Source organism: Vanessa tameamea, chromosome 10, assembly GCF_037043105.1.
Source record: "Vanessa tameamea isolate UH-Manoa-2023 chromosome 10, ilVanTame1 primary haplotype, whole genome shotgun sequence".
In the NCBI taxonomy this organism is placed as follows: Eukaryota; Metazoa; Arthropoda; class Insecta; order Lepidoptera; family Nymphalidae; genus Vanessa; species Vanessa tameamea.
This window is the reverse complement of record NC_087318.1, coordinates 8,250,568-8,265,152: the sequence shown is the minus strand read 5'-3', so window position 1 is coordinate 8,265,152 and position 14,585 is coordinate 8,250,568.

Below are 14,585 nucleotides of genomic sequence, written 5' to 3'. Positions count from 1 at the left end.
CGGAAATGCTTAACCCTACCCTGCCCCACCCTTTCAACCCTAAATGCAATGGCTATGTCACGATGGCACTTAGAACGGGCCATTTCAATTAAATGCGTACTCGAAAAATACATCTTATATCTACTCGACTGATTATCAAAAAAATTTTCATGTTATCAAGGATCTTACCTTTTTTTTTTTTTGTTTAACGAGGAGGAAATGCATTTACGCATGCCGCCCGGTCGGGGGACCGGGACGGGTATGTGGGACTCAACCGGGGCCTAATGCCCCGTGCCAGGGCACGCTGATGCTAATGCCCTGTCTTACCCACTAAAACCATCCTCGGGTTTCCACCATGCCGCCGAGTGGTGAGGCCACGGGATTGCCAAGGGCATGCAACCGCGACCCCACCGGTAAGATCCTTGATGGGGTACATGTCAGTCACCTCCTCGTGGTGTACCCTGGGCAACGGGGCCGGCTTGAGCTTGCTCGTCGGCCACGGCTAAGACTGGCGGGAGGGATGCCGCGGGGCCGCTCCTGGTACGTCCCTGATCGGCTCAGGGCGGACCATGTGAGTGGCCTCGTTGGCTAGGAGGGAGTGGGAGGGCTCGCTACTTGAGCCTCCCAGGTGTTTTACACCGGCGGTCAGCGGCGGAGCCTACCATCTTATCCGCCGCAGGGCGTCAGCTTCGTTGACGCCCAGCCTCCAGTGGCGGACTCTGGGGAGTTCGCCACATTCTCACGTGGAGGATGAGGGGGAAGGCGCGCACTAGGCGCGCTTTCCATAAATTTTCAGCCGCCTTACGGCGGCTGCCGCTGGTGGGGTCGCGGTTGCATGCCCTTGACGATCCCGTGGCCTCACCACTCGGCGGCATGGTGGAAACCCGAGGATGGTTTTAGTGGGTAGGACAGGGCATCTGCCCTGGCACGGGGCATTAGGCCCCGGTTGAGTCCCACATACCCGTCCCGGTCCCCCGACCGGGCGGCATGCGTAAATGCATTTCCTCCTCGTTAAACAAAATAAAAAAAAAAGGTAATCGACTATCGGGTGAGTGCCTGTTGTAGGCTAGAGTTAAGTATATCCACTGTATAGTTATAGATTTAAGTAAAACGTGATACGTGAAGCGTATATAAGGTTTATAAGCTAGTTAAGAAAACGTTCGATTTAGTTATAAGTCTTAGTTATAAGAAGAATACGATTATACATTTATAATATAAATATTCATACTTTATAACCTAATACGGTAGAAAATATAATAAATTATGTTAAATCCATTTAAATGATTCCTACGCGGTAATCTATGAGTTTCATTGAATATTATTCCACTATGGTTGGAATTAATACGTATTATCTTACGATAAAACGACACTCTGCGACAGTGGATATAGCAACAAATAACGTTTTGTTTGCATTAGGCCGCCTGATGGTCGTGCACTTGAACTGGTATGTGAAACGGTGATTTAATGCATGATAATCCAGGGTTTAACCCATTTACTACAGATTTCCTCAGCTATGACTGATTGACTATTTATGGGACAATGATCCTTATTTTTATTATTATTTTTTTAGCATTGGCTACTTTATAAACACCGCAGCTATGACAGTGAAAACCACCGGACCAAGGCCTAGTTTGTTGATTTGACCATATCCAACGTAGAGCGGCTCGAATTATCGACGATCAAGCCCTCTCCGATCTGCTTGATCCTTTGGCTTTGCGTAGAGATGTTGGATCGCTCTGCATCTTCTACAGAATTTATCACGGGGAATGTTCCGAGGAATTGTTCGGATTAATCCCGGCTGCTGAATTTCACCTTCGGACATCTCGTCAAAATTCCAAATATCACCCGCACCACCTAGATGTCCGAAAATCCACAACAGCGCGATTTTTAAGACACTTTCTGCCTCGCACAACCACTCTGTGGAACCAGCTTTCGCCGGCGGTTTTTCCGAACCGATACGACTTAGGAACCTTGAAGAAAAGAGCGTACTCTTCTTTCCTGAAAGGCCGGCAACGCACCTGCAAGCCCCCCGGTGTTGCAGATGTCCATGGGCGGAGGTAGTCACTTTCCATCAGGTGAGCCTCCTGCTCGTTTGCCACCTCTAACATAAAAAAAAAAAAAATTATTTACAAGTCTATTCGTCGATTTGAATAACGCAGTTATTACTGTGCTATCCGCTGGACTACGGTCTAGTTTATTAATAAGACTATTAGTCTTTTATATCTCCTCAGTTACGTCTGTGATCCCTGCATCTTGGGGTTGATATTATAAGGTTATCCGTTTCTAAAATAAAATTTCGCCGATATTTTTAACTGTGCCGATTCATACATTCAAATGATTTCTAAAAATACATTGATGTATAAAGCAAATTATTCAACACAATTATATATTATACAGATGATAAAAAAGCGTGGAGCTACGGAGCTAGTAATTGTTGACTTTCAGGCAATTTATACATATTACGCATTTAACTAACATAATTTTGTAATTTAAATGTTAGAAAAGAGTTTTTACTGAGTTATTGTTGATTATTCTTGGTAGAATCTACATTCAGAACCGTTGGTAGCTTCACTTAATATGATTTTGTAAAATGTCGATTCAAAAGTGCCTGTAAAAGCCTACTTGAATAAAGTATATTTTAATGGCGGAGAGTACTGCAGAGTAATGGTATCAAACATGAATATGACACTAATGGGTCGCCTGTGAAACTTCTTGTTTATTCAACAGATATTTTAGGAATTTGAAACCTATGAAAGGTTTTGATTTTGATTTTTGATTTCATTTAATTTCATTGTAAACTGCAAGTCACTCATCTACGTTTGGAGCAAATTTTTTTAACATGAAATGTTTGTCGTTAAATAGTTTTCTATTTGTACATAAAGTACCTACAATATTTCAGTTAAGTTAAGCTTAAGTCATTTTAATTTTGTTTATAAGACTTATATTGTAATCATTGATTTATACACATTTTGTTGCGCAAAATGATTAACGCGTTCAATTTCATGACAGAACCGCCGTAAAAGATCTTGGTTGAGATTCTTGTTACGGCTCGTGCGATAATGGACCATGTCGTCATAGTCAAGTATATACATATGTACAATTGTCCAAATTGCGGTAGACCCTGATCAGATGTGTCTGAAATTACGTGGTAGACAGTACCTTGTACACGGAAGCAGTAAGGCTAGAATCTGGGAGGTGGCACGTAGTTAGCCTCCAATGACGTAAAGGACAGTGCGACGTTGTGGTGCTTAATTTTATTAGGCACTAGCTGGTGCTTGTTAACTTAAAGTCACGCGACTCCGTTCGCCTCGAAAGTAGGGGTATTATACGATTGATATGTCTGTGTATCTTGCGTCTGTCTATATGTCTTTATTTATTTTCAAATGTAAAGGGATGATGTAATACCACTGGAACCCTTTAAAAAGCTTTAAACCTCATCAGCCCTGGTTCCAAAACATTCCGATTTTAATAAAACAAGTAAACTTGGGGTAACATAATATAACGTATATTATGTTACCCCAAGGTTACTACAGTACATCAGCGAGAACCGCATCCAAAATCTTTTCACGTCATTAGCGACAAAATAATACTTACTTGTTTCGATATAAACGTCTTCATTAACTCGTCGTGGTATTGAAACTTCATCACCATTGATTACACATTCATTAAAGTTATTAAATATTTTTTATTAAAACACAAAACAAAGCTATGTCGTAGTAGGTTCGCACGATTTTTTTTGTTTTTTTTTTTGTACAGCTAGGGCTCTCTTACCGGTTGGAACTTTTTTCCACTCTCCAAAATTGATTATTTGTTATCGTAACAATTTATTTTATTCTATTTAAATACATTTTTGCATAACATATGAGTAAGCATAAGAGAAACTAAATGAATAAAAAATGGTGTGCAAAGGAGTTCTTATCACTTATAGCAATCTCCCACGGACAATCTTTAAAATTTAAATTAACATACAATAATCGAAACCTTTTTTTTACCATTTTTTGAATTATTAACTTTTTAATTTCAGGTAAAGATCAATATCGGCGAAAATATTAAATTTATTTCATACTAACATGAATGGAAAATATGTAGTATCACATATAACCCTCGTGCTTGCCTTTTATGAAGGATAGTATATTAAATACATGAATATTGTAATATAAAATATATTTTAATTAGAAATAAATATAAAATATTATGAGAACTTATGTAAAATTAATACATAATGAGTTATAAACTAAAATAGTTTCACTTGTAAAATTCTGAAATAGTTATCATAAGAAAGATACATACGCATTACCTGCGATTAGGTAAGCTTTCCGCTGTAAATACTAATTCATGAGATTGAATATAAATTCACTCTGCATGCAACGTAATAAACACAATGAATATACGTAATATCAATCATATACATATAAATATTTATTTATTTATAATTATATTCAGGTTTTAACTGCGGTAGTATCTTCCAAATCTATCACGAGTTTTCTTTGTCGGCGTTCTTATTATATTTCTAATAGTTATTTTGTCAATGAAAATATTGTTTTGAATATACTTTGTAACACAATCTGATATCAATATATTTTTGTTAATATGTATATGTTGTGAGGCACGACAAAATGATAATTTCATAGGAATTTTCAAATCCAAAGTAGCTCATTAAAATAGTGATATTATTCATATTAGATATTAAGATTAATTTTGAGTTTTTTATACCTTTACCAACAGACATACGTTAACTTTATTTGTTACGTTTAAACCAACGTATCTGACAACACGATAGTGACAAATAAAACAAAATAGGAATAATTCGAGTAGATAATACATTTACGAGTTTATGTTATTAATTTAATATACAAATATATTTTATATCATATATATGCTTGAGGGGAGAGTAAAGTTCGAATAACTCATTCTCAGTCATTAAAACAAACAATGAATTATATATATAATGGCCGATCTGGCCGGACAGCATGTTGTTATAGAGAGTAGTGGTTGCCATACTTGATTTTTAATTAAAAATTCAAATCAATTAAAACAATCAATTATGCTAGCTTTAAACAAACTTCGATTTAACGTATTTTCTTTCGTTTTTCCTATATTCTATAATTGTAAATTATTTTAAAATTACTTTACATGTTACAAAATACGAATGAACATTGTACATAAAATCTATTATTATATTATATCTGTATAATCTTAAACTAATTTCAACACTTAATTCGACGAATTGAAATTATTTCGGGCCTTCATTTGATCAGCATTATAATTATTTTATCTCATATTAAAAATCAGCGGCTTAACAAACTATCCGACAGGAAGACGTGTAGAAAAATAAAGAAAATAATTATGGTATTATTTTTATTTACGAGCGCAAGATAAACCTTTCGAGCTTGAGAGTCACGTTCGTCCTGAGGGTGTCTCCTATGAGATCGTACCTCCGCTCAGAACGTAGTCGGTGGGGTGTAAACACTTGAATTGAACACTGATTGAATCTAATTGACGTCACGGCCGCCTCCGTGACGTCACTAACCTGGGTCCTCGTTTCCGCCGGCGGAAACGCTGTGAGTGTGAGTTGTGTAATGTATTTTTCCCTACGAATGGCGCGTTTGCGATAATGAAGCTATCGTCTTCGTCGTTCAGGACGTGCATAGGACGCCTGAGCCTGTTTGGCCGATTACCTCTGAGGGAGGTGTATTGACATGCTCGTGCTATCAACGCGTTGCTATGCTGTTTAGCTCTCTCAAAGTACGCCGTGGAAAGTATTTTGAGATGAACAAGAGTTGTGTACCAACACAAATCTATATATATCGTTTTGCTTACACATAGTACATTTGTTTAGCTTACAAGAGATTTTTGATTGTGAACTTTAACAAACACAATAGTATTTATAGGAGAGTACAAACTCTTCTATCTGTTGCTTTCAGCTTTCAAGTCTATGATAGCTCCTGAATTCGTCTTGTACACAATGACATAATGACAATCTAGGAATAAAACGATATAAAAAAAATGTAAAAGTCATTGGCTCACAACTCACAATTAGACAATCGTGGTGTCGAATTAGATCAATTAGATTAAATTAGAGAAAGTAACAGTAATACGGACATAAATACGGAATATTAGATAGACTATTGTTAGTAAACGAACAAAAATAGCAAAACTGACGATAAATATCATGTTACACAAGTACTCATAGTTTTATTACTAGTACAATTTCGTCGATTTTAAATAGTTTTTTTTAATAGATAGAGTCATTCAAGAGGAATATTTATATGTATAATACACGCATAATATAGGAGAATACACTTACAAAATTTAAGAGGTTTCTAATGTTATGTCGTAAATAAACACATTTTTTTGCGCTTACATTACAAACGCTGGCTGAACTCTACGAGACAGACCTTAAAAAGATGTACAAAAAAAAATCCACGAGGGTATATGTCTATCACTTAGGGATTACCCACAATAACCATTTTTATACTTTAGTTTTTACTTTAAATAATCTCTAATTATTGTGCTCAGTAATCTAAGACAATCGTATAATTAAAAAAAAAAAAAAAACTGTCTGATATATTCTCATATTAATATTCTAAGAATTAAAATTATTTAAGGCCTTCTTTAAGTCAATTTTTTGAAATATAAAATTCCCATTGTATATTTGCATAAATAATTAATATGAATTTTAAAAAAATATATCCAAACTTATATTAAAAGTATTTAATATAAAATTACCGCTTCTAACGTTTAGGTAATAAAAAAACTAGTGAGTCTGTGCCTTGTATGTGTTGTGATGTAATCGAAATAAAACATCTTGACGATATAGTTGATATCTTGACGGAATAAACATAGTTTATTCCGTATGTGATTTTCAACGGAACCTATTTTAACTTGTATAAATCACACAAGCTAAAATGAACTCGTATAAAAATGCTAATAATATCTTGCATCAAAATAAAATACAGATATAATAAATTACTAATATAAAAAAGTATACGACATTAGGTACTACAAAGCAAACATTATATATATATATATATATGGTACCTATAGTATAACCTACTGTACTGAAAATTCGTATGATGGGGTTGGTTTCTGAATAGCGCTAGCGTTTGCATTGGTATACATCTCAATTCTCGGCAGTGAATAAATAATGTTGGCATATTGGAAACTTTGTGTTTTATTGCAATTATATTAATGGTGCCACCCTTAATTACTAGTTAAGTGTCGACCGGAAATACAGAAGTGGTTTTTGGATCGTGAGTGTATAAATTAGTAATCATGAATATTGTTTTTTGCAATATTTTTTTCATATATGCCGTCAATATTGCAGTCCAATATTTTTGTGATACGCTCAACCACTTGAGAAAAATTACATACTAACAACAAAATAAATGTAAAAACAGAAAAATAAAAGCTTTAAGAATTGCAGCCAATTATTTCATTGCTTTTTCTTCAATTATCAAATTCAATCCTCTCGGTCCCAGTAAGCGCCTACATCACGTTTCGGTCACGTATTGCTATTTTTATGGTGTAATTTTTAATCTCGCTATTTGTGACTGACGTGTTTTCGATGAGTTCATCGATTCAATCAACAAACAACAAAAATAATATCGTCTTCAACATCATTCGTGTCATAATATGTACCTACAACTGTTCGTGTGATGTCATAGAGCCAGATGACGTGTGGGAAACTTTGCTAAGTTAATGCAGATCAAACAGTTACTACTGTATCATAAGTCAGTCCTTGAGCTTCGTGTATGGTTAGGATATGCAGCCCAGTTATCTGTGCCTGACCCATATCTCTGACGGTTTTTCGGCTTGGACGTATGTTAGTTTGATATTGATTGATTTTGTTTTTGGGTCGCCTGTAAATCTTTTCGGTTTCAACGATTCAAGTCTATTGTGCCGTGTTACGATGGTTCACTCACCCTTCAAATCTAAATACATACAACGATACTAAATATTGCTGTTTGTGTTGGTTGCGGTGTGTAAACTCATCTATTGGGTTCCGGTGCATACTAATGCATAACACAATGTATTTTAAGATTAAAATAACAAATTAGTTTACACTGATGGACTCATAAACTGCATCAAATTTGAGGATTACTTTCGTGATTAAGGATATGATACTACGCTGTTATGAAACTAATACGGTGGTAGCTTTACTTAATAGAGTTTGTTAAATGACGATTCAAAAGTGCTTGTAAAAGTCTACTTGAATAAAGTATATTTTGATTGATAAAAAATGAACCAAAGTATAGTTTACAATTTTAATTTGTATAAAAAGTTTGAATACTTGGTTAAAATGTTGTTTTCAAAGGCGTCGTAAACATTAATACAGTTTATGAGTCTGTCAGTTTATTTTTTACATCGTAAGACTCATTTCCAACGAAAAAATGTTTTTCTTAACATAATTGGTCATGTTTCCGTTAAACCAATCTATTTGTTCCTGTAACATAAGATAATAAACCTCAGGATACATTTTACGTCCAATTGTTTTTTGACTAGTTGTTAATTGCTAGTCTTTAATGACAGACAACTTTTATAAGTTTGCATTCCATAAAACAAACATTAGGTCCACACATTTTTATCATCTATATAATCTTTTATTGGATAATATGCAAAATAAAATTAAAAATTAAAAAAAGAATTCAGTTCAATAAAAAAACATACCTACATTAAAACTAAACTAGAATTACCACCAAAAATATAATGTGTTAGTGATAAAATTGCAAAATATATACTTATACCACATATAAATAATTCAATTATTTATAAAGAAATACGAAAATATGAATTAGTTACAAAAACTATGGAAAATTTCTAAAATGATCTCGATAAATTCCAAATTTAGCCAACGAACAAAACGTTCTATTTTTAAATTCAAACAATTTCTTCAATATATTTGTTTACTTAATTTCGCTTTATTTATTTTTATTTATTTATATTTTATCAAGTAACATAAAGACTCATTTTGTTAACAATAAAAACTTATTTCCTAGGTTATTATTTTAATTATTTTTCTATGCCACTTGAAATGTCACAGCAATGGTTGACATATACACAATATATTTATCGTTTCGGCTTAACGTAACGTACATTTTATAATGTAGTTTTTCTATATATTTATTTATATTGTTTTGTGACATTATTATAATTGCTGCTTAGCGTAATCAAAATTAGTAATCTATCTGTCCTAGTAAAAAATTGACCTACAAAACCTTCAATACACATTCTTCAATATTCAGACCTCAGTTCTAGGTTAAATGTTCATAAGTTTATAAGGCTCAGTATTCATATCTAAGTTATTTTCAAATTGTGGTTTCAAAGATCGTGCCGATAAAAACTACAAGTGTTTTCTGTATAGAAATTTTAGCTGATAGTAACTCTGAGATAGGAATAAGCAGTAGAATCATTTCCGCGTCTTGTAAAATATGCTGTGTCATTGATCTTTTTTCGTTCGTGTCAGATCGTTGATGGTCGGACTACGGGCATAATACAGACCTAGATAATAGAGTGTAACTTTAATAATTAAGGCTTTCCTAGTATTCTATGAGATTGAAGAATATAAATAATTCATATCTAAAATGTGTTTAAAACAAATGTATTTGCGTTATATGTACGACATTATACATAATAGAAAAACCCTAATAACGTTCTTTTAGCGCAACCCGAGTTTGAATTTAGGATCTACAGTCTTATAAGCTACCTTTAAAACTAATTTAACAACGCGTACAATCAACAAAATATACACGTATTCCCTATTCTAATCGAAGAATGAATAAAGGTAGACAAAGATTATATTGAAATATTCTACACAATTTGTTCATAGTTCCACATATTGTTCTTGATAAACACATATATCTTTAAATATATTTAAAACACAATTTCCCTTGATCCACTTAATATTTACATTTTATTCAGTTTTAATAATACCTTCTATAAATTAATAAAATGAGATCAAGATATCGGCCAATGATATCGCTTCAATTCAATTTCGAAGTTGTTTAATCTGCTTGTACCAAAAGAGCTTTTGTTTCTCTTGAGAATCCTTTGCTTGGAATAGATTACAGGAAGCTTTGTCTGCACACTAAAAGCAAACGGCTCTCGACGCTGTGAATGTTCACTGTTCATAATAATATTTACTTATACTGTAAGATTTGGTAAGGAATAATTGCAGAGATTCAAATACGTATATATCTATCTCTTAGAAATGGTCCAGAACAACCATTTTTTATCCTTCACTTTTTACGAGAAATAATGGCTTATTTTTTTAAGAGCGAAAGAACGAAGAAGCTATTTTAAGCAATAAAGCAATAATCCTTATCCAATTAAGTACCTTAAATACATTGTGCATGCATGTGTTAGATTCTTTATAGAGAGTTAATACATTATGTCAGGATATTTTAAGATAATTTCTATTTCTTTATTATTTTATTATATTTTAAGGTTATTAGACAATAAAAGATTATATATGAAACACAAATATTTATTTAGCCATTATCAAAATCAAAATATACTTTATTCAAGTAGGCCTCCACAAGCACTTTTGAATCGTCATTTAACAAACCATTTAAAGTAAAGCTACCACCGGTTCGGAATGTAGATTCTACCGAGAAGAACCGGCAAGAACTACTAGTTACTCTTTTTCAATATCCAAAAATACAGTCATTTTAGTTAAATACAATTACACTAACTTTGTATATATAATACTAACTTTGTATATTGGTAATTGCAAAAACACAATTCGTATATTCATCAATAATTTAACAAGCAATAACAATTATATTATATCACAAAATTATATCGTACGTTAAATGTTAGCAGCAGCTTGCTGGTCCAGGATCAAAGTGAAAAGTAAGTCGAAGTGTTCTGTACCGAGCTTCCATCACTTATATAAGCCTCACTACAAATCACGTGACTCACAATATTGAACAGAAAAGTCAAAGTACCCTCTTATTTAATATCAATGTTATCGACACAATTCAAAAATAACTTAAATTATTATTATTACAGAATTAATTAAAACATACAATACATAGTGTAAGCCTTGTTTGTAATTGTCTAATTATTTATTTATTTCTTACTTAATCTGACACATGCGTTTAATATAGCTCAATATAGCCGTTTACAGTATGTCATTTAAATGAATATTTACGAAGCTATTACAGATTTAAAACGCAGGGACATAGCGGTTTGTATTGTCTAATGACTGAAAAACTGTGAAAGTTGTGAGACATTTTGTAGTATATTTAGTATCAGCATTGCACCCGTGCGAAGCCGGGGCGGGTCGCTAGTAATACATAAAACTAGAATTGATTACACGATGCAGCTCAAATCTACAAATTTATTTTTATTTAAACTTTCGTTTAACGTGACTCACAATATTGAACAGAAAAGTCAAAGTACCCTCTTATTTAATATCAATGTTATCGACACAATTCAAAAATAACTTAAATTATTATTATTACAGAATTAATTAAAACATACAATACATAGTGTAAGCCTTGTTTGTAATTGTCTAATTATTTATTTATTTCTTACTTAATCTGACACATGCGTTTAATATAGCTCAATATAGCCGTTTACAGTATGTCATTTAAATGAATATTTACGAAGCTATTACAGATTTAAAACGCAGGGACATAGCGGTTTGTATTGTCTGACTGAAAAACTGTGAAAGTTGTGAGACATTTTGTAGTATATTTAGTATCAGCATTGCACCCGTGCGAAGCCGGGGCGGGTCGCTAGTAATACATAAAACTAGAATTGATTACACGATGCAGCTCAAATCTACAAATTTATTTTTATTTAAACTTTCGTTTAGGGCAGGATTTGGCTGGGTCTCCAGGGTTCAACTATTGCGACGAGCGCTTCCGATTGTCGTACAGTATCCATTTTTCATCACAAGTAATGATTCAATTTAAAATCCCTCCATTATTGTGTCGGTTAAACAAAGTAACACAGCAGTCGACGCGTGTTTGCTAGTTCGATTCACTTAATTCCTCATGAATTACCATCATCAGTAACCATCGTTCAAGTTTTTTTACTTTCCCGATTTGCTTCAAGTGATTTTATCACTTACCTCGAAGCCAGCAGTATCTCTGAGGTACTTTGTGATGGATCCGCTTCCACAATAACTTTTAATTCTTCATTTTCCACTTTGGTCGAGGTCGCCCACGGGGTTGGTTCTGAAGGTCGAAATTTCCAGAACTAAAACGTTGAAACCAAAAACGTACCGCGCTTTTCTATAATCCTTCGAGCTGCTTCTGCAGCACTGGTGCCACGGTAGAACTCGTACTCGTAAATATACCGATATTTAATGTTTTCCATAGTAATAAGCGACGCCAAGGAAAAAAATAATGAGGAAGAAACAAATGAACGACTGTTTTCAAAACTCAAATGTACCAGCTAAATGAATTTACAAATTTTAATTTGGAATTCTTAACCAAAAAGGAGATATTTCAGATCAAAATGGTCAGTGCGACAAAACGCTAATTTTATATGTAAGGATATTTTTATATATTTTTAATTTCGTTTATTCATGTTTTTAATAGCTAAAAATTTTAAAAATTAAATAATGATTTAAAGGACATTAGCGTAACGTCGATCCCATTATGATGAAACCCGATAGCCGACCTCTTGACTGCAACCGTAGCTTTTTATGAATCCAGACAATGTTTACTGGCAATAATTGTTCGTAATTTTTTATTTACTCTAAGTTTTTGTGTATCTATTGTATACATACCTTTTTGGTCTGGCCCTCTTTTGCAAGGATAGGTTATGTCGGTTGTATATTGTGATTTTTTGCATAATACAAAATATGATAACAGGCAGTTATATATTACGTATTCATGTCCTTTTGATCGATTTCTTTAACGGCCATGTGAATGGAGACAGCCTTCTAAACTAAGCAAACATAAGTGTGCTCTCTTCTACGTTTACAACACGGTAGGTCAGCGATTTGACACTGTCATCCAAACTTTGTGTTACTAAGACCTGTTACTAAGAATTTCTGGACAGAACAATACTATAGTATTTTATCATACCGACAAAGAATTTGAAACCAGAACCTCGAGATCTGCAATCTTATGACCTAGGCACGAGCAAAACCATGTGCTGATAAACACATTATGTAATATCAAGAGTACACAATATTAACTAGTCTAGACTCCATGAAAAAATAATTTTAAGAGGTTATAAATATGAAACTTGCGATTACCAGTGCTTACCTTTACACCCGCTAAACGACGTTTATGAACCGGTAAGGCCGTCGGTGTTATATATAATTTCCCAAAAAGAAAAACAGAAACAAACAATGTTTGTATTATATATATTCAATACATATATGTATATCCATACTATTTTATAATTTTATATTTTATTTTTATATCTAAACTGATATTATAAATGCGAAAGTAACTCTGTCTGTCTGTCTCGCTTTCACGCCAAAACTACTGGACCGATTTAAATTAAATTGGTACACAATTAGTCTAGAGCCTGAGAAAGGATATAGGCTACTTTTTATTTGGGTTGCTGTTAAGGGTTGAAAAGAGGGTGAAAGGTTGTAAGTTGTTGAAAGAATTGTAATTTTTAGAACTAGAAGCATAAAACTTATATTTTAGGCTGTACACTTATAAACTGACATATCATGACACCCACTAAGGAGGAATTTTTGGAAATTCTACCCCTTAAGGGGTGAAATAGGGGTTGAACGTTTGTATGGAAGTCCATAATTTTTTAAGTTAAAAACATGAAACTTTATTTGGGATAGTGATTAAAAAGGAGCAGATACATATTTAAGTGTTTCTGCATATTCTACCTCTACGGGGGTGAAATAAGGGATGAAAGCTTTTATGGAATTTTGTCATTTTTTAAAATTAAAAATATGAAACTTAATTTATGAGATACTAATTAAAAATGATTAAATACGTATTTAAGTGTTTCTAGATATTAAATTAAACACTACCACCGGTTCGGAAAAAGGAACACCCTGACCTGAGAAGAACCGGCGAAAGAAACTCAGCGGGTCTTTTTTTTTTTGTCGGATTAATTACATACATAATTGTATATGAATAGAAACAGCCAGGAGGCGATCGTTTCATTCCCAAGGTGTGCTAACAAACATAAACTTACTAATTGTATAGTAACACACAAGCGTTCCTTAACAATTTTTTTAAATTTGGCAGAAGCATTTTGAACGCCTTCTGGGATCCTGTTGTAGAAGTGTATACATTGTCCTTTACTATGTTTCATCAGGTCAGGAAATACACCACGTTGAACACAATCATTGAATATTATTGCAAGATAAGGTGCAATCACATCAATACTTGAATTAATCACCTTTACAGAAATAGCCCATAGATCAGCAGTTTTCTTAATGTCTAATGAGTTAAATGTACAAATTATGTCATTGGTGTTTACAGGGGTGAAATTAAATTTTGATTTGCATTCTCGTACATTTTCTATCATCAATGATTCGGCAACTGCTGGAGAATAAATAAGTAACTTAGTTGAAGAAACTGGTATGTCAGCAAAAAAATTTTCAAAAACTGAAGCAACTTCCCGTTCACTATTTATGACTTTATTATTATAATTTAAGTTCAATT